Source organism: Elephas maximus, chromosome 4, assembly GCF_024166365.1.
Source record: "Elephas maximus indicus isolate mEleMax1 chromosome 4, mEleMax1 primary haplotype, whole genome shotgun sequence".
Taxonomy (NCBI): domain Eukaryota; kingdom Metazoa; phylum Chordata; class Mammalia; order Proboscidea; family Elephantidae; genus Elephas; species Elephas maximus.
In genome coordinates this window covers 3,420,223-3,444,927 of record NC_064822.1, presented here as the reverse complement: position 1 = coordinate 3,444,927, position 24,705 = coordinate 3,420,223, and positions in this window count along the sequence as shown.

The following is a 24,705-nucleotide window of genomic DNA, read 5'->3' as shown; positions in this document are numbered from 1 at the left end:
GCTTTCAACTGCTTCCACCTGGATCCAAACAGTTACAGCCGTATCCAACTGGATCCATCCGGTTCCAACCGGTTCCTTCCAGAACAATCTGGCTCCAACCGGTTCCATCCGGATCCATCCACTTCCAACCGGATCAAATCAGCTCGAACGAATCTCCTTGAATGCCATTGCATCCCAACAAATTCCAACAAATCGCATCGAATCCCATCGAATCCCATCCAATCGCGTCGAATCCCGTCACACCCCTTTGAATCGCATTGAATTCCTTCAAATCCCGATGAATCTCTTCAAACCCCGTTGAACCCTGTCGATTCTTGTCGAATCCTGTTGAACCGTGTCAAATCGTGTGGAGTTCCATCACAACACGTCGAAATGCTTCGATTCCTGTCAAATGGCATCCATGGCATCGAATCGCTTCAAGTCGGTTCCAAACCCGTTGAATTCCATTGAATTCCATCAAATGGCTTCGATTGGCGTCTGATCGGGTCGATTCCTGTCACATCCCATCGCATCTCATTAAATCTGTTGAATCGCGTCCATCTGTGTCACGTTGCGTTGAATCCCTTCCAAGTCGAGTGCCGTTGAACTGGGTCGAATCAAGTCGAATGGCATGGAATCCCGTCGAATCTCGTCGAATCCCGTTGAATCCTGTCGGCTTCCCTCTAATCGTGTCAAATCGTGTTGAATCACTTCGATACCTGTCGAGTCCCATCGATTCCCATTAAATGCCGTCCAATCACACTGAATGGCTTTGAATCGGAAGCAATGGAATAGGTTAGAATGGAGTAAGGTAGGGTAAGTTTGGGTAGGGTAGACTACGGTGGACTATAGTAGACTAGATTAAACTGGATTAGTAGTCTAGACTATTGCCCTAGGCTAGTAGCCTAGATGAGTAGACAAGAGTAGGGTAATGTGGGGTAGCGCTGGGTAGGGGAGCGAAAGGTGGAATACACAGTAGAAGAAGAGAAGAGAATAGAGTTGAATTGTGTTGAATTGCCTCGAGTTGCATCGAATATCATCAAATCATGCTGAATGGCATTGAATAGAGTCTATTAGAGCAGGGTAGTGTAGGATAGAATAGACTAGGACAGGAAAAAGTAGAATAGAACACAACAGAACAGAATAGAATAGATTACAGTAGGGTAGGGTAGTACAGAATAGAATAGATTAGAACAGAACAGAATAGAATAGAATCGATTAGGGTAGGGTAGGTTGCAATAGAGAGAAAAGAATAGAATAGAACAGAACAGAGCAGAATAGAAAAGGATAGATTAGTTTACGGTAGGGTAGGATAGGGTAGAATAGAATAGAAATGAATGGCATAAAAGACAATAGAGTCGAATTGTATCAAATTTCATGGAATCGCATTAAATCACACGGAATAGAACAGATTAGAGTAGGGTAGGGTAGGATAGAATGGAAAGGAATAGAATAGACAAGAACAGCATAGAACAGAAGTGAAAGGAACAGAACAGGGTAGGGCAGGGTAAATGGGGTAGGGTACTGTAGAGTCAAATAAAATGTAATAGAATAGATTAGGGTAGGGTAGGGTAGCATATTGTGGAATAGAGAGTAGAAGAATAGAAGAGAAGAGAATACAATTGAAAAGAGTAGAATCGAATAGATTAGAGTTGGCCAGAGTAGGGGAGAGGAGGGTAGAATAGAATGGCATAGAACAGAACCGAACACAATAGAAAGCATAGCAGAGAGTAGAATAGGGTAGAGTGGAGTTGAATAGAGTGGAAAAGAGCCAAACAGAGCTGATTAGAGCCCAATGGAGCCGAACTGAGCTGAATCAAGACGAAACGAGATGAATGGAGACAAATCGAGCCGAATTGCACCTAATCGCATTGTATCAGGGAGAATCGTGTCACATCCCGTCAAATCGTGTCGAATTGCATCGAATCAAATCGAATTGTATTTGAGCTGAATCGCGTCGAATCGTGTCGAAATGTGTCAAGTCGAATCCAATGGAATAGAGTAGGGTAGAGTAGGGTAGGGTAGAAAAAGAGATAGTAAAATAGAACTGAACAGAAAGAATAAAATAGAATAGAGTAGAGTAGAATAGAGTAAAGCGGAATAGAGTTGAATAGAGGCAAATAGAGCCCAACGGAGATGAAACGAGACAAATTGCTTTGAAGCGCGTCCAATAGAATCAATTAGAGTGAACTAGAGCAGGGTAGGGTAGGGTAGAATAGAACAGTCCAGAATGGAGTGGACTGGAATCGAATGGAGTCGAATGGAGTCGAATAATGATGAATAGAGTAGAAAAGAGTTGACTAGAGCCAAACAGGGCAGAATAGGGCTGAATCGAGCCAAATCCCACGAAATGGAGCCTAATCGAGCTGAACTGAGCCAATTTGAGCTGATTTGAACCGAACGGTGCCGAATCGCGTCAAACTGTCAAATGAAATTGAATAGATTAGAGTAGGGTAGGTTAAGGTAGGGTAGAGTAGACTAGAATAGAACAGGACAGAACAAAACTGAAAGAATAGAGTCGAGTCGAATAGAGACGAATAGAACCAAATGGAGACAAATTGTGCCAAATCTCATCGTATGGTGTCGAATCCCTTTGAATCGCGTCGAATCCCTGCAATTCGTGTTGAATCGTGTTGCATCGAATGAAATCTATTAGAATGGATTATAGTAGAGTAGGATAGGATACAGTAGATTACAATAGAATAGAGTAGAAGAGATTAGAAGGGAGTAGAATGCTGGAGTGGAGCTGAATGTTTCTGATGGAGTCGAATGGCATCGAATAGAGAAATAGAGTCGAATAGAGCTGATTAGAGCCAAATGGAGCCAAATCGAGCTGAACTGAGCCAAATCAAACCGAATCCAACCGATTGGAACCAAATGGACCCCGCTGGAGCCGATTGGAGCCTAGTCATATCGAATCGCGTCGCATAGTGTTGAAATGCGACAAATCGAATTGAATAGAGTAGGGTAGGTTAGGGTAGAATAGAAGAGAATAGAACGGGACAGGATAGAAAGAAGACAACAGAATAGGGTAAAGAGAGTAGAGCAGAGTAGAATAGAGTAGTGTAGAGTAGAATAGAGTCCGATAGAGCCGAATCGAGCGGAATCAATCCAAATGGATAGGAAATAAGACAGATCGCCTCAAATAGAATCGAACCGATTAGAGTTTGTTAGGGTAGGGTAGAAAGGAATAGAGTAGGATAGTGTAGAATAGAGTGGAATTGTTTGGAATGGAGTCAAATGGAGTGGCATAGATAGGAACAGAGTAGAAAAGAGTCGAATAGAGCCAAATAGAGTGGAAGAGGGCTGAATAAGGCCGAATAGAGCCAACGTGAGTCGAATCGAGCCTAACTGAGCTGAATCAACCTGAATGGAGCCGAATCCAGCCGAATCCAGCCTAATCAAGCTGAATCCACATGATTCGATCCGAATGGAGCCGAAAGGACCTGAATGGAGCAAGGCAAGGCAAGGATCAAACGGGACCCAGTCAGACCAAGCTGGATATGACCAGATCAAGCCGGGCATAACCAGATCAAACCAGATCTAACTAGACCCAAGCGGATCAAGCCAGATCTAACCGGGCCTAACTGTATCCAAGCTGATCCAATCGAATCCAGGTGGATAGAAGCAGATCCAGACGAATAGAACCGGATCCAGCCAGACATAAAAGGATCCAGGCAGATCCGAATGGATTCAACCATTTCCAAACAGATACACCTGGATACAACCAGTCCCAACCGGTTCCAACCGGATCCACCCGGTTCCAAACTCGCCCATCTGGTTCCAACAAGATCCAACAGATTGGAACTGGATCCATCCGGGTCCAAGTGGTTCTATGTGGACCCAGCCGGATCCATCAGGTTTGAATTGGTTCTCGCAGAATCCAACCGGTTCCAGCCAGTTCGAACTGGATCCATCTGATTCCACCGGTTCCTTCCGAAACTACCCAGTTCCAACCGGTTCCATCCGGATCGATCTGGTTCCAACCGGTTCCATCCGGATCAATCAGCTTCCAACCGGATCCATTCGGATCCAGCCGGATCAATCAGGTTTCAACTGGTTCCACCTGGATCCAAACGGATCCGTCCGGTTCCAACTGGTTCCATGTGGACCCAGGCGGATCCATCAGGTTTCAACTGGTTCTAGCAGAATCCAACTGGTTCCAGTCGGTTCCAACTGGATCTATCAGGTTCCAACAGGTTTTCTCCGCAACTATCCGGATCCAACTGGATCCATTCGGGTCCAAACCGCTCCAGCCGGATCAAGGATTTTGCAACTGGATCCATCCGTATCCAGCCGGATCAATCAGGTTTCAACTGTTTCCAGCTGGATCAAACCGGTTCCAGCCGGTTCCAACTGGATCCATCCGGTTCCAAGCGGCTCCTTCCGGAACTATCCGGTTCCAAACGGTTCCATCCGGATCCATCCACTTCCAACCGGATCCAACTGGATCCATCAGGTGCCAACTGGTTCCAGCTGGATCCAACCGGTTCCAACTGGATCCATTCAGTTCCAAACAGTTCCTTCCGGAGCTATCCGGTTCCAACCGGTTCCATCTGGATCCAGCCGGATCAATCAGCTTTCAACTGCTTCCACCTGGATCCAAACAGTTACAGCCGTATCCAACTGGATCCATCCGGTTCCAACCGGTTCCTTCCAGAACAATCTGGCTCCAACCGGTTCCATCCGGATCCATCCACTTCCAACCGGATCAAATCAGCTCGAACGAATCTCCTTGAATGCCATTGCATCCCAACAAATTCCAACAAATCGCATCGAATCCCATCGAATCCCATCCAATCGCGTCGAATCCCGTCACACCCCTTTGAATCGCATTGAGTTCCTTCAAATCCCGATGAATCTCTTCAAACCCCGTTGAACCCTGTCGATTCTTGTCGAATCCTGTTGAACCGTGTCAAATCGTGTGGAGTTCCATCACAACACGTCGAAATGCTTCGATTCCTGTCAAATGGCATCCATGGCATCGAATCGCTTCAAGTCGGTTCCAAACCCGTTGAATTCCATTGAATTCCATCAAATGGCTTCGATTGGCGTCTGATCGGGTCGATTCCTGTCACATCCCATCGCATCTCATTAAATCTGTTGAATCGCGTCCATCTGTGTCACGTTGCGTTGAATCCCTTCCAAGTCGAGTGCCGTTGAACTGGGTCGAATCAAGTCGAATGGCATGGAATCCCGTCGAATCTCGTCGAATCCCGTTGAATCCTGTCGGCTTCCCTCTAATCGTGTCAAATCGTGTTGAATCACTTCGATACCTGTCGAGTCCCATCGATTCCCATTAAATGCCGTCCAATCACACTGAATGGCTTTGAATCGGAAGCAATGGAATAGGTTAGAATGGAGTAAGGTAGGGTAAGTTTGGGTAGGGTAGACTACGGTGGACTATAGTAGACTAGAGTAAACTGGATTAGTAGTCTAGACTATTGCCCTAGGCTAGTAGCCTAGATGAGTAGACAAGAGTAGGGTAATGTGGGGTAGCGCTGGGTAGGGGAGCGAAAGGTGGAATACACAGTAGAAGAAGAGAAGAGAATAGAGTTGAATTGTGTTGAATTGCCTCGAGTTGCATCGAATATCATCAAATCATGCTGAATGGCATTGAATAGAGTCTATTAGAGCAGGGTAGTGTAGGATAGAATAGACTAGGACAGGAAAAAGTAGAATAGAACACAACAGAACAGAATAGAATAGATTACAGTAGGGTAGGGTAGTACAGAATAGAATAGATTAGAACAGAACAGAATAGAATAGAATCGATTAGGGTAGGGTAGGTTGCAATAGAGAGAAAAGAATAGAATAGAACAGAACAGAGCAGAATAGAAAAGGATAGATTAGTTTACGGTAGGGTAGGATAGGGTAGAATAGAATAGAAATGAATGGCATAAAAGAGAATAGAGTCGAATTGTATCAAATTTCATGGAATCGCATTAAATCACACGGAATAGAACAGATTAGAGTAGGGTAGGGTAGGATAGAATGGAAAGGAATAGAATAGACAAGAACAGCATAGAACAGAAGTGAAAGGAACAGAACAGGGTAGGGCAGGGTAAATGGGGTAGGGTACTGTAGAGTCAAATAAAATGTAATAGAATAGATTAGGGTAGGGTAGGGTAGCATATTGTGGAATAGAGAGTAGAAGAATAGAAGAGAAGAGAATACAATTGAAAAGAGTAGAATCGAATAGATTAGAGTTGGCCAGAGTAGGGGAGAGGAGGGTAGAATAGAATGGCATAGAACAGAACCGAACACAATAGAAAGCATAGCAGAGAGTAGAATAGGGTAGAGTGGAGTTGAATAGAGTGGAAAAGAGCCAAACAGAGCTGATTAGAGCCCAATGGAGCCGAACTGAGCTGAATCAAGACGAAACGAGATGAATGGAGACAAATCGAGCCGAATTGCACCTAATCGCATTGTATCAGGGAGAATCGTGTCACATCCCGTCAAATCGTGTCGAATTGCATCGAATCAAATCGAATTGTATTTGAGCTGAATCGCGTCGAATCGTGTCGAAATGTGTCAAGTCGAATCCAATGGAATAGAGTAGGGTAGAGTAGGGTAGGGTAGAAAAAGAGATAGTAATATAGAACTGAACAGAAAGAATAAAATAGAATAGAGTAGAGTAGAATAGAGTAAAGCGGAATAGAGTTGAATAGAGGCAAATAGAGCCCAACGGAGATGAAACGAGACAAATTGCTTTGAAGCGCGTCCAATAGAATCAATTAGAGTGAACTAGAGCAGGGTAGGGTAGGGTAGAATAGAACAGTCCAGAATGGAGTGGACTGGAATCGAATGGAGTCGAATGGAGTCGAATAATGATGAATAGAGTAGAAAAGAGTTGACTAGAGCCAAACAGGGCAGAATAGGGCTGAATCGAGCCAAATCCCACGAAATGGAGCCTAATCGAGCTGAACTGAGCCAATTTGAGCTGATTTGAACCGAACGGTGCCGAATCGCGTCAAACTGTCAAATGAAATTGAATAGATTAGAGTAGGGTAGGTTAAGGTAGGGTAGAGTAGACTAGAATAGAACAGGACAGAACAAAACTGAAAGAATAGAGTCGAGTCGAATAGAGACGAATAGAACCAAATGGAGACAAATTGTGCCAAATCTCATCGTATGGTGTCGAATCCCTTTGAATCGCGTCGAATCCCTGCAATTCGTGTTGAATCGTGTTGCATCGAATGAAATCTATTAGAATGGATTATAGTAGAGTAGGATAGGATACAGTAGATTACAATAGAATAGAGTAGAAGAGATTAGAAGGGAGTAGAATGCTGGAGTGGAGCTGAATGTTTCTGATGGAGTCGAATGGCATCGAATAGAGAAATAGAGTCGAATAGAGCTGATTAGAGCCAAATCGAGCCAAATCGAGCTGAACTGAGCCAAATCAAACCGAATCCAACCGATTGGAACCAAATGGACCCCGCTGGAGCCGATTGGAGCCTAGTCATATCGAATCGCGTCGCATAGTGTTGAAATGCGACAAATCGAATTGAATAGAGTAGGGTAGGTTAGGGTAGAATAGAAGAGAATAGAACGGGACAGGATAGAAAGAAGACAACAGAATAGGGTAAAGAGAGTAGAGCAGAGTAGAATAGAGTAGTGTAGAGTAGAATAGAGTCCGATAGAGCCGAATCGAGCGGAATCAATCCAAATGGATAGGAAATAAGACAGATCGCCTCAAATAGAATCGAACCGATTAGAGTTTGTTAGGGTAGGGTAGAAAGGAATAGAGTAGGATAGTGTAGAATAGAGTGGAATTGTTTGGAATGGAGTCAAATGGAGTGGCATAGATAGGAACAGAGTAGAAAAGAGTCGAATAGAGCCAAATAGAGTGGAAGAGGGCTGAATAAGGCCGAATAGAGCCAACGTGAGTCGAATCGAGCCTAACTGAGCTGAATCAACCTGAATGGAGCCGAATCCAGCCGAATCCAGCCTAATCAAGCTGAATCCACATGATTCGATCCGAATGGAGCCGAAAGGACCTGAATGGAGCAAGGCAAGGCAAGGATCAAACGGGACCCAGTCAGACCAAGCTGGATATGACCAGATCAAGCCGGGCATAACCAGATCAAACCAGATCTAACTAGACCCAAGCGGATCAAGCCAGATCTAACCGGGCCTAACTGTATCCAAGCTGATCCAATCGAATCCAGGTGGATAGAAGCAGATCCAGACGAATAGAACCGGATCCAGCCAGACATAAAAGGATCCAGGCAGATCCGAATGGATTCAACCATTTCCAAACAGATACACCTGGATACAACCAGTCCCAACCGGTTCCAACCGGATCCACCCGGTTCCAAACTCGCCCATCTGGTTCCAACAAGATCCAACAGATTGGAACTGGATCCATCCGGTTCCAAGTGGTTCTATGTGGACCCAGCCGGATCCATCAGGTTTGAATTGGTTCTCGCAGAATCCAACCGGTTCCAGCCAGTTCGAACTGGATCCATCTGATTCCACCGGTTCCTTCCGAAACTACCCAGTTCCAACCGGTTCCATCCGGATCGATCTGGTTCCAACCGGTTCCATCCGGATCAATCAGCTTCCAACCGGATCCATTCGGATCCAGCCGGATCAATCAGGTTTCAACTGGTTCCACCTGGATCCAAACGGATCCGTCCGGTTCCAACTGGTTCCATGTGGACCCAGGCGGATCCATCAGGTTTCAACTGGTTCTAGCAGAATCCAACTGGTTCCAGTCGGTTCCAACTGGATCTATCAGGTTCCAACAGGTTTTCTCCGCAACTATCCGGATCCAACTGGATCCATTCGGGTCCAAACCGCTCCAGCCGGATCAAGGATTTTGCAACTGGATCCATCCGTATCCAGCCGGATCAATCAGGTTTCAACTGTTTCCAGCTGGATCAAACCGGTTCCAGCCGGTTCCAACTGGATCCATCCGGTTCCAAGCGGCTCCTTCCGGAACTATCCGGTTCCAAACGGTTCCATCCGGATCCATCCACTTCCAACCGGATCCAACTGGATCCATCAGGTGCCAACTGGTTCCAGCTGGATCCAACCGGTTCCAACTGGATCCATTCAGTTCCAAACAGTTCCTTCCGGAGCTATCCGGTTCCAACCGGTTCCATCTGGATCCAGCCGGATCAATCAGCTTTCAACTGCTTCCACCTGGATCCAAACAGTTACAGCCGTATCCAACTGGATCCATCCGGTTCCAACCGGTTCCTTCCAGAACAATCTGGCTCCAACCGGTTCCATCCGGATCCATCCACTTCCAACCGGATCAAATCAGCTCGAACGAATCTCCTTGAATGCCATTGCATCCCAACAAATTCCAACAAATCGCATCGAATCCCATCGAATCCCATCCAATCGCGTCGAATCCCGTCACACCCCTTTGAATCGCATTGAGTTCCTTCAAATCCCGATGAATCTCTTCAAACCCCGTTGAACCCTGTCGATTCTTGTCGAATCCTGTTGAACCGTGTCAAATCGTGTGGAGTTCCATCACAACACGTCGAAATGCTTCGATTCCTGTCAAATGGCATCCATGGCATCGAATCGCTTCAAGTCGGTTCCAAACCCGTTGAATTCCATTGAATTCCATCAAATGGCTTCGATTGGCGTCTGATCGGGTCGATTCCTGTCACATCCCATCGCATCTCATTAAATCTGTTGAATCGCGTCCATCTGTGTCACGTTGCGTTGAATCCCTTCCAAGTCGAGTGCCGTTGAACTGGGTCGAATCAAGTCGAATGGCATGGAATCTCGTCGAATCCCTTTGAATCCTGTCGGCTTCCCTCTAATCGTGTCAAATCGTGTTGAATCACTTCGATACCTGTCGAGTCCCATCGATTCCCATTAAATGCCGTCCAATCACACTGAATGGCTTTGAATCGGAAGCAATGGAATAGGTTAGAATGGAGTAAGGTAGGGTAAGTTTGGGTAGGGTAGACTACGGTGGACTATAGTAGACTAGAGTAAACTGGATTAGTAGTCTAGACTATTGCCCTAGGCTAGTAGCCTAGATGAGTAGACAAGAGTAGGGGAATGTGGGGTAGCGCTGGGTAGGGGAGCGAAAGGTGGAATACACAGTAGAAGAAGAGAAGAGAATAGAGTTGAATTGTGTTGAATTGCCTCGAGTTGCATCGAATATCATCAAATCATGCTGAATGGCATTGAATAGAGTCTATTAGAGCAGGGTAGTGTAGGATAGAATAGACTAGGACAGGAAAAAGTAGAATAGAACACAACAGAACAGAATAGAATAGATTACAGTAGGGTAGGGTAGTACAGAATAGAATAGATTAGAACAGAACAGAATAGAATAGAATCGATTAGGGTAGGGTAGGTTGCAATAGAGAGAAAAGAATAGAATAGAACAGAACAGAGCAGAATAGAAAAGGATAGATTAGTTTACGGTAGGGTAGGATAGGGTAGAATAGAATAGAAATGAATGGCATAAAAGAGAATAGAGTCGAATTGTATCAAATTTCATGGAATCGCATTAAATCACACGGAATAGAACAGATTAGAGTAGGGTAGGGTAGGATAGAATGGAAAGGAATAGAATAGACAAGAACAGCATAGAACAGAAGTGAAAGGAACAGAACAGGGTAGGGCAGGGTAAATGGGGTAGGGTACTGTAGAGTCAAATAAAATGTAATAGAATAGATTAGGGTAGGGTAGGGTAGCATATTGTGGAATAGAGAGTAGAAGAATAGAAGAGAAGAGAATACAATTGAAAAGAGTAGAATCGAATAGATTAGAGTTGGCCAGAGTAGGGGAGAGGAGGGTAGAATAGAATGGCATAGAACAGAACCGAACACAATAGAAAGCATAGCAGAGAGTAGAATAGGGTAGAGTGGAGTTGAATAGAGTGGAAAAGAGCCAAACAGAGCTGATTAGAGCCCAATGGAGCCGAACTGAGCTGAATCAAGACGAAACGAGATGAATGGAGACAAATCGAGCCGAATTGCACCTAATCGCATTGTATCAGGGAGAATCGTGTCACATCCCGTCAAATCGTGTCGAATTGCATCGAATCAAATCGAATTGTATTTGAGCTGAATCGCGTCGAATCGTGTCGAAATGTGTCAAGTCGAATCCAATGGAATAGAGTAGGGTAGAGTAGGGTAGGGTAGAAAAAGAGATAGTAATATAGAACTGAACAGAAAGAATAAAATAGAATAGAGTAGAGTAGAATAGAGTAAAGCGGAATAGAGTTGAATAGAGGCAAATAGAGCCCAACGGAGATGAAACGAGACAAATTGCTTTGAAGCGCGTCCAATAGAATCAATTAGAGTGAACTAGAGCAGGGTAGGGTAGGGTAGAATAGAACAGTCCAGAATGGAGTGGACTGGAATCGAATGGAGTCGAATGGAGTCGAATAATGATGAATAGAGTAGAAAAGAGTTGACTAGAGCCAAACAGGGCAGAATAGGGCTGAATCGAGCCAAATCCCACGAAATGGAGCCTAATCGAGCTGAACTGAGCCAATTTGAGCTGATTTGAACCGAACGGTGCCGAATCGCGTCAAACTGTCAAATGAAATTGAATAGATTAGAGTAGGGTAGGTTAAGGTAGGGTAGAGTAGACTAGAATAGAACAGGACAGAACAAAACTGAAAGAATAGAGTCGAGTCGAATAGAGACGAATAGAACCAAATGGAGACAAATTGTGCCAAATCTCATCGTATGGTGTCGAATCCCTTTGAATCGCGTCGAATCCCTGCAATTCGTGTTGAATCGTGTTGCATCGAATGAAATCTATTAGAATGGATTATAGTAGAGTAGGATAGGATACAGTAGATTACAATAGATTAGAGTAGAAGAGATTAGAAGGGAGTAGAATGCTGGAGTGGAGCTGAATGTTTCTGATGGAGTCGAATGGCATCGAATAGAGAAATAGAGTCGAATAGAGCTGATTAGAGCCAAATCGAGCCAAATCGAGCTGAACTGAGCCAAATCAAACCGAATCCAACCGATTGGAACCAAATGGACCCCGTTGGAGCCGATTGGAGCCTAGTCATATCGAATCGCGTCGCATAGTGTTGAAATGCGACAAATCAAATTGAATAGAGTAGGGTAGGTTAGGGTAGAATAGAAGAGAATAGAACGGGACAGAATAGAAAGAAGACAACAGAATAGGGTAAGGAGAGTAGAGCAGAGTAGAATAGAGTAGTGTAGAGTAGAATAGAGTCCGATAGAGCCGATTCGAGCGGAATCAATCCAAATGGATAGGAAATAAGACAGATCGCCTCAAATAGAATCGAACCGATTAGAGTTTGTTAGGGTAGGGTAGAAAGGAATAGAGTAGGATAGTGTAGAATAGAGTGGAATTGTTTGGAATGGAGTCAAATGGAGTGGCATAGATAGGAACAGAGTAGAAAAGAGTCGAATAGAGCCAAATAGAGTGGAAGAGGGCTGAATAAGGCCGAATAGAGCCAACGTGAGTCGAATCGAGCCTAACTGAGCTGAATCAACCTGAATGGAGCCGAATCCAGCCGAATCCAGCCTAATCAAGCTGAATCCACATGATTCGATCCGAATGGAGCCGAAAGGACCTGAATGGAGCAAGGCAAGGCAAGGATCAAACGGGACCCAGTCAGACCAAGCTGGATATGACCAGATCAAGCCGGGCATAACCAGATCAAACCAGATCTAACTAGACCCAAGCGGATCAAGCCAGATCTAACCGGGCCTAACTGTATCCAAGCTGATCCAATCGAATCCAGGTGGATAGAAGCAGATCCAGACGAATAGAACCGGATCCAGCCAGACATAAAAGGATCCAGGCAGATCCGAATGGATTCAACCATTTCCAAACAGATACACCTGGATCCAACCAGTCCCAACCGGTTCCAACCGGATCCATCCGGTTCCAAACTCGCCCATCTGGTTCCAACAAGATCCAACAGATTGGAACTGGATCCGTCCGGTTCCAAGTGGTTCTATGTGGACCCAGCCGGATCCATCAGGTTTGAATTGGTTCTCGCAGAATCCAACCGGTTCCAGCCAGTTCGAACTGGATCCATCTGATTCCACCGGTTCCTTCCGAAACTACCCAGTTCCAACCGGTTCCATCCGGATCGATCTGGTTCCAACCGGTTCCATCCGGATCAATCAGCTTCCAACCGGATCCATTCGGATCCAGCCGGATCAATCAGGTTTCAACTGGTTCCACCTGGATCCAAAAGGATCCGTCCGGTTCCAACTGGTTCCATGTGGACCCAGGCGGATCCATCAGGTTTCAACTGGTTCTAGCAGAATCCAACTGGTTCCAGTCGGTTCCAACTGGATCTATCAGGTTCCAACAGGTTTTCTCCGCAACTATCCGGATCCAACTGGATCCATTCGGGTCCAAACCGCTCCAGCCGGATCAAGGATTTTGCAACTGGATCCATCCGTATCCAGCCGGATCAATCAGGTTTCAACTGTTTCCAGCTGGATCAAACCGGTTCCAGCCGGTTCCAACTGGATCCATCCGGTTCCAAGCGGCTCCTTCCGGAACTATCCGGTTCCAAACGGTTCCATCCGGATCCATCCACTTCCAACCGGATCCAACTGGATCCATCAGGTGCCAACTGGTTCCAGCTGGATCCAACCGGTTCCAACTGGATCCATTCAGTTCCAAACAGTTCCTTCCGGAGCTATCCGGTTCCAACCGGTTCCATCTGGATCCAGCCGGATCAATCAGCTTTCAACTGCTTCCACCTGGATCCAAACAGTTACAGCCGTATCCAACTGGATCCATCCGGTTCCAACCGGTTCCTTCCAGAACAATCTGGCTCCAACCGGTTCCATCCGGATCCATCCACTTCCAACCGGATCAAATCAGCTCGAACGAATCTCCTTGAATGCCATTGCATCCCAACAAATTCCAACAAATCGCATCGAATCCCATCGAATCCCATCCAATCGCGTCGAATCCCGTCACACCCCTTTGAATCGCATTGAATTCCTTCAAATCCCGATGAATCTCTTCAAACCCCGTTGAACCCTGTCGATTCTTGTCGAATCCTGTTGAACCGTGTCAAATCGTGTGGAGTTCCATCACAACACGTCGAAATGCTTCGATTCCTGTCAAATGGCATCCATGGCATCGAATCGCTTCAAGTCGGTTCCAAACCCGTTGAATTCCATTGAATTCCATCAAATGGCTTCGATGGGCGTCTGATCGGGTCGATTCCTGTCACATCCCATCGCATCTCATTAAATCTGTTGAACGCGTCCATCTGTGTCACGTTGCGTTGAATCCCTTCCAAGTCGAGTGCCGTTGAATTGGGTCGAATCAAGTCGAATGGCATGGAATCCCGTCGAATCTCGTCGAATCCCGTTGAATCCTGTCGGCTTCCCTCTAATCGTGTCAAATCGTGTTGAATCACTTCGATACCTGTCGAGTCCCATCGATTCCCATTAAATGCCGTCCAATCACACTGAATGGCTTTGAATCGGAAGCAATGGAATAGGTTAGAATGGAGTAAGGTAGGGTAAGTTTGGGTAGGGTAGACTACGGTGGATTATAGTAGACTAGAGTAAACTGGATTAGTAGTCTAGACTATTGCCCTAGGCTAGTAGCCTAGATGAGTAGACAAGAGTAGGGTAATGTGGGGTAGCGCTGGGTAGGGGAGCGAAAGGTGGAATACACAGTAGAAGAATAGAAGAGAATAGAGTTGAATTGTGTTGAATTGCCTCGAGTTGCATCGAATATCATCAAATCATGCTGAATGGCATTGAATAGAGTCTATTAGAGCAGGGTAGTGTAGGATAGAATAGACTAGGACAGGAAAAAGTAGAATAGAACACAACAGAACAGAATAGAATAGATTACAGTAGGGTAGGGTAGTACAGAATAGAATAGATTAGAACAGAACAGAATAGAATAGAATCGATTAGGGTAGGGTAGGTTGCAATAGAGAGAAAAGAATAGAATAGAACAGAACAGAGCAGAATAGAAAAGGATAGATTAGTTTACGGTAGGGTAGGATAGGGTAGAATAGAATAGAAATGAATGGCATAAAAGACAATAGAGTCGAATTGTATCAAATTTCATGGAATCGCATTAAATCACACGGAATAGAACAGATTAGAGTAGGGTAGGGTAGGATAGAATGGAAAGGAATAGAATAGACAAGAACAGCATAGAACAGAAGTGAAAGGAACAGAACAGGGTAGGGCAGGGTAGAATGGGGTAGGGTACTGTAGAGTCAAATAAAATGTAATAGAATAGATTAGGGTAGGGTAGGGTAGGGTAGCATATTGTGGAATAGAGAGTAGAAGAATAGAAGAGAAGAGAATACAATTGAAAAGAGTAGTATCGAATAGATTAGAGTTGGCCAGAGTAGGGGAGAGGAGGGTAGAATAGAATGGCATAGAACAGAACCGAACACAATAGAGAGCATAGCAGAGAGTAGAATAGGGTAGAGTGGAGTTGAACAGAGTGGAAAAGAGCCAAACAGAGCTGATTAGAGCCCAATGGAGCCGAACTGAGCTGAATCAAGACGAAACGAGATGAATGGAGACAAATCGAGCCGAATTGCACCTAATCGCATTGTATCAGGGAGAATCGTGTCGCATCCCGTCAAATCGTGTCGAATTGCATCGAATCAAATCGAATTGTATTTGAGCTGAATCGCGTCGAATCGTGTCGAAATGTGTCAAGTCGAATCCAATGGAATAGAGTAGGGTAGAGTAGAAAAAGAGATAGTAAAATAGAACTGAACAGAAAGAATAAAATAGAATAGAGTAGAGTAGAATAGAGTAAAGCGGAATAGAGTTGAAAAGAGGCAAATAGAGCCCAACGGAGATGAAACGAGACAAATTGCTTTGAAGCGCGTCCAATAGAATCAATTAGAGTGAACTAGAGCAGGGTAGGGTAGGGTAGAATAGAACAGTCCAGAATGGAGTGGACTGGAATCGAATGGAGTCGAATGGAGTCGAATAATGATGAATAGAGTAGAAAAGAGTTGACTAGAGCCAAACAGGGCAGAATAGGGCTGAATCGAGCCAAATCCCACGAAATGGAGCCTAATCGAGCTGAACTGAGCCAATTTGAGCTGATTTGAACCGAACGGTGCCGAATCGCGTCAAACTGTCAAATGAAATTGAATAGATTAGAGTAGGGTAGGTTAAGGTAGGGTAGAGTAGACTAGAATAGAACAGGACAGAACAAAACTGAAAGAATAGAGTCGAGTCGAATAGAGACGAATAGAACCAAATGGAGACAAATGGTGCCAAATCTCATCGTATGGTGTCGAATCCCTTTGAATCGCGTCGAATCCCTGCAATTCGTGTTGAATCGTGTTGCATCGAATGAAATCTATTAGAATGGATTATAGTAGAGTAGGATAGGATACAGTAGATTACAATAGAATAGAGTAGAAGAGATTAGAAGGGAGTAGAATGCTGGAGTGGAGCTGAATGTTTCTGATGGAGTCGAATGGCATCGAATAGAGAAATAGAGTCGAATAGAGCTGATTAGAGCCAAATGGAGCCAAATCGAGCTGAACTGAGCCAAATCAAACCGAATCCAACCGATTGGAACCAAATGGACCCCGCTGGAGCCGATTGGAGCCTAGTCATATCGAATCGCGTCGCATAGTGTTGAAATGCGACAAATCGAATTGAATAGAGTAGGGTAGGTTAGGGTAGAATAGAAGAGAATAGAACGGGACAGGATAGAAAGAAGACAACAGAATAGGGTAAAGAGAGTAGAGCAGAGTAGAATAGAGTAGTGTAGAGTAGAATAGAGTCCGATAGAGCCGAATCGAGCGGAATCAATCCAAATGGATAGGAAATAAGACAGATCGCCTCAAATAGAATCGAACCGATTAGAGTTTGTTAGGGTAGGGTAGAAAGGAATAGAGTAGGATAGTGTAGAATAGAGTGGAATTGTTTGGAATGGAGTCAAATGGAGTGGCATAGATAGGAACAGAGTAGAAAAGAGTCGAATAGAGCCAAATAGAGTGGAAGAGGGCTGAATAAGGCCGAATAGAGCCAACGTGAGTCGAATCGAGCCTAACTGAGCTGAATCAACCTGAATGGAGCCGAATCCAGCCGAATCCAGCCTAATCAAGCTGAATCCACATGATTCGATCCGAATGGAGCCGAAAGGACCTGAATGGAGCAAGGCAAGGCAAGGATCAAACGGGACCCAGTCAGACCAAGCTGGATATGACCAGATCAAGCCGGGCATAACCAGATCAAACCAGATCTAACTAGACCCAAGCGGATCAAGCCAGATCTAACCGGGCCTAACTGTATCCAAGCTGATCCAATCGAATCCAGGTGGATAGAAGCAGATCCAGACGAATAGAACCGGATCCAGCCAGACATAAAAGGATCCAGGCAGATCCGAATGGATTCAACCATTTCCAAACAGATACACCTGGATACAACCAGTCCCAACCGGTTCCAACCGGATCCACCCGGTTCCAAACTCGCCCATCTGGTTCCAACAAGATCCAACAGATTGGAACTGGATCCATCCGGGTCCAAGTGGTTCTATGTGGACCCAGCCGGATCCATCAGGTTTGAATTGGTTCTCGCAGAATCCAACCGGTTCCAGCCAGTTCGAACTGGATCCATCTGATTCCACCGGTTCCTTCCGAAACTACCCAGTTCCAACCGGTTCCATCCGGATCGATCTGGTTCCAACCGGTTCCATCCGGATCAATCAGCTTCCAACCGGATCCATTCGGATCCAGCCGGATCAATCAGGTTTCAACTGGTTCCACCTGGATCCAAACGGATCCGTCCGGTTCCAACTGGTTCCATGTGGACCCAGGCGGATCCATCAGGTTTCAACTGGTTCTAGCAGAATCCAACTGGTTCCAGTCGGTTCCAACTGGATCTATCAGGTTCCAACAGGTTTTCTCCGCAACTATCCGGATCCAACTGGATCCATTCGGGTCCAAACCGCTCCAGCCGGATCAAGGATTTTGCAACTGGATCCATCCGTATCCAGCCGGATCAATCAGGTTTCAACTGTTTCCAGCTGGATCAAACCGGTTCCAGCCGGTTCCAACTGGATCCATCCGGTTCCAAGCGGCTCCTTCCGGAACTATCCGGTTCCAAACGGTTCCATCCAGATCCATCCACTTCCAACCGGATCCAACTGGATCCATCAGGTGCCAACTGGTTCCAGCTGGATCCAACCGGTTCCAACTGGATCCATTCAGTTCCAAACAGTTCCTTCCGGAGCTATCCGGTTCCAACCGGTTCCATCTGGATCCAGCCGGATCAATCAGCTTTCAACTGCTTCCACCTGGATCCAAACAGTTACAGCCGTATCCAACTGGATCCATCCGGTTCCAACCGGTTCCTTCCAGAACAATCTGGCTCCAACCGGTTCCATCCGGATCCATCCACTTCCAACCGGATCAAATCAGCTCGAACGAATCTCCTTGAATGCCATTGCATCCCAACAAATTCCAACAAATCGCATCGAATCCCATCGAATCCCATCCAATCGCGTCGAATCCCGTCACACCCCTTTGAATCGCATTGAATTCCTTCAAATCCCGATGAATCTCTTCAAACCCCGTTGAACCCTGTCGATTCTTGTCGAATCCTGTTGAACCGTGTCAAATCGTGTGGAGTTCCATCACAACACGTCGAAATGCTTCGATTCCTGTCAAATGGCATCCATGGCATCGAATCGCTTCAAGTCGGTTCCAAACCCGTTGAATTCCATTGAATTCCATCAAATGGCTTCGATGGGCGTCTGATCGGGTCGATTCCTGTCACATCCCATCGCATCTCATTAAATCTGTTGAACGCGTCCATCTGTGTCACGTTGCGTTGAATCCCTTCCAAGTCGAGTGCCGTTGAATTGGGTCGAATCAAGTCGAATGGCATGGAATCCCGTCGAATCTCGTCGAATCCCATTGAATCCTGTCGGCTTCCCTCTAATCGTGTCAAATCGTGTTGAATCACTTCGATACCTGTCGAGTCCCATCGATTCCCATTAAATGCCGTCCAATCACACTGAATGGCTTTGAATCGGAAGCAATGGAATAGATTAGAATGGAGTAAGGTAGGGTAAGTTTGGGTAGGGTAGACTACGGTGGACTATAGTAGACTAGAGTAAACTGGATTAGTAGTCTAGACTATTGCCCTAGGCTAGTAGCCTAGATGAGTAGACAAGAGTAGGGTAATGTGGGGTAGCGCTGGGTAGGGGAGCGAAAGGTGGAATACACAGTAGAAGAATAGAAGAGAAGAGAATAGAGTTGAATTGTGTTGAATTGCCTCGAGTTGCATCGAATATCATCAAATCTTGTTGAATGGCATTGAATAGAGTCTATTAGAGCAGGGTAGTGTAGGATAGAATAGACTAGGACAGGAAAAAGTAGAATAGAACACAACAGAACAGAATAGAATAGATTACAGTAGGGTAGGGTAGTACAGAATAGAATAGATTAGAACAGAACAGAATAGAATAGAATCGATTAGGGTAGGGTAGGTTGGAATAGAGAGAAAAGAAGAATAGAATAGAACAGAACAGAGCAGAATAGAAAAGGATAGATTAGTGTACGGTAGGGTAGGATAGGGTAGAATAGAATAGAAATGAATGGCATAAAAGAGAATAGAGTCGAATTGTATCAAATTTCGTGGAATGGCTTTAAATCCCATGGAATAGAACAGATTAGAGTAGGGTAGGGTAGGATAGAATGGAAAGGAATAGAATAGACAAGAACGGCATAGAACAGAAGTGAAAGGAACAGAACAGGGTAGGGCAGGGTAGAATGGAGTAGGGTACTGTAGAGTCAAATAGAATGTAATAGAATAGATTAGGGTAGGGTAGCATATTGTGGAATAGAGAGTAGAAGAATAGAAGAGAAGAGAATACAATTGAGAAGAGTCGAATCGAATAGATTAGAGTTGGCCAGAGTAAGGGAGAGGAGGGTAGAATAGAATGGCATAGAACAGAACAGAACACAACAGAAAGCATAGCAGAGAGTAGAATAAGGTAGAGTGGAGTTGAATAGAGTGGAAAACAGCCAAATAGAGCTGATTAGAGCCGAATGGAGCCGAACTGAGCTGAATCAAGACGAAACGAGATGAATGGAGACAAACCGAGCCGAATTGCACCTAATCGCATTGTATCAGGGAGAATCGTGTCACATCCCGTCAAATCGTGTCGAATTGCATCGAATCAAATCGAATTGTATTTGAGCTGAATCGCGTCGAATCGTGTCGAAATGTGTCAAGTCGAATCCAATGGAATAGAGTAGGGTAGAGTAGGGTAGGGTAGAAAAAGAGATAGTAATATAGAACTGAACAGAAAGAATAAAATAGAATAGAGTAGAGTAGAATAGAGTAAAGCGGAATAGAGTTGAAGAGAGGCAAATAGAGCCCAACGGAGATGAAACGAGACAAATTGCTTTGAAGCGCGTCCAATAGAATCAATTAGAGTGAACTAGAGCAGGGTAGGGTAGGGTAGAATAGAACAGTCCAGAATGGAGTGGACTGGAATCGAATGGAGTCGAATGGAGTCGAATAATGATGAATAGAGTAGAAAAGAGTTGACTAGAGCCAAACAGGGCAGAATAGGGCTGAATCGAGCCAAATCCCACGAAATGGAGCCTAATCGAGCTGAACTGAGCCAATTTGAGCTGATTTGAACCGAACGGTGCCGAATCGCGTCAAACTGTCAAATGAAATTGAATAGATTAGAGTAGGGTAGGTTAAGGTAGGGTAGAGTAGACTAGAATAGAACAGGACAGAACAAAACTGAAAGAATAGAGTCGAGTCGAATAGAGACGAATAGAACCAAATGGAGACAAATTGTGCCAAATCTCATCGTATGGTGTCGAATCCCTTTGAATCGCGTCGAATCCCTGCAATTCGTGTTGAATCGTGTTGCATCGAATGAAATCTATTAGAATGGATTATAGTAGAGTAGGATAGGATACAGTAGATTACAATAGAATAGAGTAGAAGAGATTAGAAGGGAGTAGAATGCTGGAGTGGAGCTGAATGTTTCTGATGGAGTCGAATGGCATCGAATAGAGAAATAGAGTCGAATAGAGCTGATTAGAGCCAAATGGAGCCAAATCGAGCTGAACTGAGCCAAATCAAACCGAATCCAACCGATTGGAACCAAATGGACCCCGCTGGAGCCGATTGGAGCCTAGTCATATCGAATCGCGTCGCATAGTGTTGAAATGCGACAAATCGAATTGAATAGAGTAGGGTAGGTTAGGGTAGAATAGAAGAGAATAGAACGGGACAGGATAGAAAGAAGACAACAGAATAGGGTAAAGAGAGTAGAGCAGAGTAGAATAGAGTAGTGTAGAGTAGAATAGAGTCCGATAGAGCCGAATCGAGCGGAATCAATCCAAATGGATAGGAAATAAGACAGATCGCCTCAAATAGAATCGAACCGATTAGAGTTTGTTAGGGTAGGGTAGAAAGGAATAGAGTAGGATAGTGTAGAATAGAGTGGAATTGTTTGGAATGGAGTCAAATGGAGTGGCATAGATAGGAACAGAGTAGAAAAGAGTCGAATAGAGCCAAATAGAGTGGAAGAGGGCTGAATAAGGCCGAATAGAGCCAACGTGAGTCGAATCGAGCCTAACTGAGCTGAATCAACCTGAATGGAGCCGAATCCAGCCGAATCCAGCCTAATCAAGCTGAATCCACATGATTCGATCCGAATGGAGCCGAAAGGACCTGAATGGAGCAAGGCAAGGCAAGGATCAAACGGGACCCAGTCAGACCAAGCTGGATATGACCAGATCAAGCCGGGCATAACCAGATCAAACCAGATCTAACTAGACCCAAGCGGATCAAGCCAGATCTAACCGGGCCTAACTGTATCCAAGCTGATCCAATCGAATCCAGGTGGATAGAAGCAGATCCAGACGAATAGAACCGGATCCAGCCAGACATAAAAGGATCCAGGCAGATCCGAATGGATTCAACCATTTCCAAACAGATACACCTGGATACAACCAGTCCCAACCGGTTCCAACCGGATCCACCCGGTTCCAAACTCGCCCATCTGGTTCCAACAAGATCCAACAGATTGGAACTGGATCCGTCCGGTTCCAAGTGGTTCTATGTGGACCCAGCCGGATCCATCAGGTTTGAATTGGTTCTCGCAGAATCCAACCGGTTCCAGCCAGTTCGAACTGGATCCATCTGATTCCACCGGTTCCTTCCGAAACTACCCAGTTCCAACCGGTTCCATCCGGATCGATCTGGTTCCAACCGGTTCCATCCGGATCAATCAGCTTCCAACCGGATCCATTCGGATCCAGCCGGATCAATCAGGTTTCAACTGGTTCCACCTGGATCCAAACGGATCCGTCCGGTTCCAACTGGTTCCATGTGGACCCAGGCGGATCCATCAGGTTTCAACTGGTTCTAGCAGAATCCAACTGGTTCCAGTCGGTTCCAACTGGATCTATCAGGTTCCAACAGGTTTTCTCCGCAACTATCCGGATCCAACTGGATCCATTCGGGTCCAAACCGCTCCAGCCGGATCAAGGATTTTGCAACTGGATCCATCCGTATCCAGCCGGATCAATCAGGTTTCAACTGTTTCCAGCTGGATCAAACCGGTTCCAGCCGGTTCCAACTGGATCCATCCGGTTCCAAGCGGCTCCTTCCGGAACTATCCGGTTCCAAACGGTTCCATCCGGATCCATCCACTTCCAACCGGATCCAACTGGATCCATCAGGTGCCAACTGGTTCCAGCTGGATCCAACCGGTTCCAACTGGATCCATTCAGTTCCAAACAGTTCCTTCCGGAGCTATCCGGTTCCAACCGGTTCCATCTGGATCCAGCCGGATCAATCAGCTTTCAACTGCTTCCACCTGGATCCAAACAGTTACAGCCGTATCCAACTGGATCCATCCGGTTCCAACCGGTTCCTTCCAGAACAATCTGGCTCCAACCGGTTCCATCCGGATCCATCCACTTCCAACCGGATCAAATCAGCTCGAACGAATCTCCTTGAATGCCATTGCATCCCAACAAATTCCAACAAATCGCATCGAATCCCATCGAATCCCATCCAATCGCGTCGAATCCCGTCACACCCCTTTGAATCGCATTGAATTCCTTCAAATCCCGATGAATCTCTTCAAACCCCGTTGAACCCTGTCGATTCTTGTCGAATCCTGTTGAACCGTGTCAAATCGTGTGGAGTTCCATCACAACACGTCGAAATGCTTCGATTCCTGTCAAATGGCATCCATGGCATCGAATCGCTTCAAGTCGGTTCCAAACCCGTTGAATTCCATTGAATTCCATCAAATGGCTTCGATGGGCGTCTGATCGGGTCGATTCCTGTCACATCCCATCGCATCTCATTAAATCTGTTGAACGCGTCCATCTGTGTCACGTTGCGTTGAATCCCTTCCAAGTCGAGTGCCGTTGAATTGGGTCGAATCAAGTCGAATGGCATGGAATCCCGTCGAATCTCGTCGAATCCCATTGAATCCTGTCGGCTTCCCTCTAATCGTGTCAAATCGTGTTGAATCACTTCGATACCTGTCGAGTCCCATCGATTCCCATTAAATGCCGTCCAATCACACTGAATGGCTTTGAATCGGAAGCAATGGAATAGATTAGAATGGAGTAAGGTAGGGTAAGTTTGGGTAGGGTAGACTACGGTGGACTATAGTAGACTAGAGTAAACTGGATTAGTAGTCTAGACTATTGCCCTAGGCTAGTAGCCTAGATGAGTAGACAAGAGTAGGGTAATGTGGGGTAGCGCTGGGTAGGGGAGCGAAAGGTGGAATACACAGTAGAAGAATAGAAGAGAAGAGAATAGAGTTGAATTGTGTTGAATTGCCTCGAGTTGCATCGAATATCATCAAATCTTGTTGAATGGCATTGAATAGAGTCTATTAGAGCAGGGTAGTGTAGGATAGAATAGACTAGGACAGGAAAAAGTAGAATAGAACACAACAGAACAGAATAGAATAGATTACAGTAGGGTAGGGTAGTACAGAATAGAATAGATTAGAACAGAACAGAATAGAATAGAATCGATTAGGGTAGGGTAGGTTGGAATAGAGAGAAAAGAAGAATAGAATAGAACAGAACAGAGCAGAATAGAAAAGGATAGATTAGTGTACGGTAGGGTAGGATAGGGTAGAATAGAATAGAAATGAATGGCATAAAAGAGAATAGAGTCGAATTGTATCAAATTTCGTGGAATGGCTTTAAATCCCATGGAATAGAACAGATTAGAGTAGGGTAGGGTAGGATAGAATGGAAAGGAATAGAATAGACAAGAACGGCATAGAACAGAAGTGAAAGGAACAGAACAGGGTAGGGCAGGGTAGAATGGAGTAGGGTACTGTAGAGTCAAATAGAATGTAATAGAATAGATTAGGGTAGGGTAGCATATTGTGGAATAGAGAGTAGAAGAATAGAAGAGAAGAGAATACAATTGAGAAGAGTCGAATCGAATAGATTAGAGTTGGCCAGAGTAAGGGAGAGGAGGGTAGAATAGAATGGCATAGAACAGAACAGAACACAACAGAAAGCATAGCAGAGAGTAGAATAAGGTAGAGTGGAGTTGAATAGAGTGGAAAACAGCCAAATAGAGCTGATTAGAGCCGAATGGAGCCGAACTGAGCTGAATCAAGACGAAACGAGATGAATGGAGACAAACCGAGCCGAATTGCACCTAATCGCATTGTATCAGGGAGAATCGTGTCACATCCCGTCAAATCGTGTCGAATTGCATCGAATCAAATCGAATTGTATTTGAGCTG